The following is a 1,760-nucleotide window of genomic DNA, read 5'->3' as shown; positions in this document are numbered from 1 at the left end:
ACCGGCCCCTTCATGTATTCTAGCAGTTCACGAATGGAGTAGATGTTGGGGTGGAACAACTTAAAGCCCTGGGTCTGGGCCTGAGAAGTGTCTGAGCAGGGCTCACTCTCCCAGGAGCTGCAGATGGTGAAGGACATCGCCAGTTCTCCCACTCTCATGACCCCAGGGCCAGCTCTCCTGTCTGCCATTGATGGTGAGGGACAAGGAAGAGAAGAGCACCTCCCCCTCATCTACGCCATGGCCCAGCAGACAAGAGACAGGGCTAGCTCTCCATGCTCACACTCTAGGGGCAAGTGCATCTGTAACCCCCACATCCAAAGCTAGCTCTACTGTGCTGCCCAGGCAAGGTGCAGGGCCCAGTCTGTTCCAGAGCACTGCACAGGTGATGGGCAGGGACAGCTCTCCTGTTCTCATGACTCCATGGCTGATGCTCCTGCCTGCCACCAGTGGTGAGGGCAAAGCAGAGAGGAGAGGATATCTCCCTTCCTGTGTCACGTCACTGCACAGCAGACAAGGGGCAGGGCCAGCTCTCCCATACTTATGCCTTCAGGGCTGGCTCACCCACAACCTCCACATCCAGGGCCAGCTCTACTGTGCTGCTCAGGTGGGGTGCTGGGCCTGCTCTCCCAAGTACTGCAACTGGTGAGGGGCAGGGTTAGCACTCCTGCTCTCATGACCTCAGGGCCAGCTCTCCCACAATGCCCAGGTGAGGGGTGGGGCAAGCCCTCAGACATCAATTTGTCCCTGGGTAGCAGCCCAGACCAGAAACATCTGCCTGGCTTTTGGTGGTAACAGACCCCTACTACTGCAGGACCACAGACCCAGACATAGCTTCTGGTGGCAGCCCAGGCCAGGTCCTATGTGGCATCACCGGCTACTGACATCAGGCTATTCCTTACTACCCTCGACTCTCCAGCTCTGCCTCTCTTCATTGTGCCCATGTCCTTCTGTTTCTCTCTCTCTTCCATTTCTCCACCACTCACTTGCTCGTCTTAGTGGCACCTTGAGTCTCTGAGTGCCTGGGTGGCAAGCAGGGACTCTTAGGAGTGGTCTCAGGGGTGCTATGGCCCACTTGTGCATTATGGCCCTGGACATCAGGCATGGTCTCCCCCAACCGTGAGTCTACACTGTGCCAGACTGATGGTCATGCCAGGCTAGCTCCCTGTCTGAGGGTTTCCATGGCTCCAGTCTGGTGATCGACTCAGGCTTGTTCCTTTCCTGGCCTGCCTAAGTGGCCTCTTGCAAGGGTCATCTGTCTTGGGCTCACTCCCACTCAGGGCCTGTGGTCCCAGGCAGGGTTCTTCTAGTTTCCTGATTGCCCCTCGTCCTGGGAGCCCGTCTGGGCCTGCCTGGCACCAGACTGGTGGTCATTTCAGGCTTGCTTCTTTCAGGGAATGTTAGGCTACTGTTATTCAGATGTTCGCAGGTCTGAACACTGAGCTTAGACATGGCTCTCTCCTCTCTGCCACCTGCTGACACACATGTGACGCGGCAGCCACACCTGCAGTGTCTCTAGGGCCAGGCTCCTTTCCTTGCTATCTGTTTGCTTTCTCTTTAACGATACCAGCATTTTTCTTTTCTAAGAAGAAAATATCCTTATGATGAGCTCGGTTCAGTGTGTTGTTCACAGGACGCAGGTGTTAGCCAGGAACACGCCATTTTGAAAATCTCCATTTTGATTTTCATTTGTGACAATTCTGCAATAATTTACTTTCCAGAACTACAGAAACACCTTGTCTTCCCTGTCCTGCCCACCACAA

At 55.0% G+C, this 1,760-nt stretch overlaps 1 non-coding gene across 1 annotated transcript; it reads right to left on the bottom strand.

Annotated features, from left to right (window-relative positions):
* Positions 1-1,393: 1,393 nt before the first annotated feature.
* LOC114614394 lies at positions 1,394-1,523 on the bottom strand. The gene has a single exon (XR_003710315.1). It is a non-coding gene; the product is annotated as a small nucleolar RNA SNORA17 (small nucleolar RNA).
* Positions 1,524-1,760: the final 237 nt, after the last annotated feature.

The sequence above is a fragment of the Grammomys surdaster genome, unplaced genomic scaffold (assembly GCF_004785775.1).
Source record: "Grammomys surdaster isolate TR1022 unplaced genomic scaffold, NIH_TR_1.0 126313, whole genome shotgun sequence".
Taxonomy (NCBI): Eukaryota; Metazoa; Chordata; class Mammalia; order Rodentia; family Muridae; genus Grammomys; species Grammomys surdaster.
This window is presented reverse-complemented; position numbering and strand designations above follow the sequence as displayed.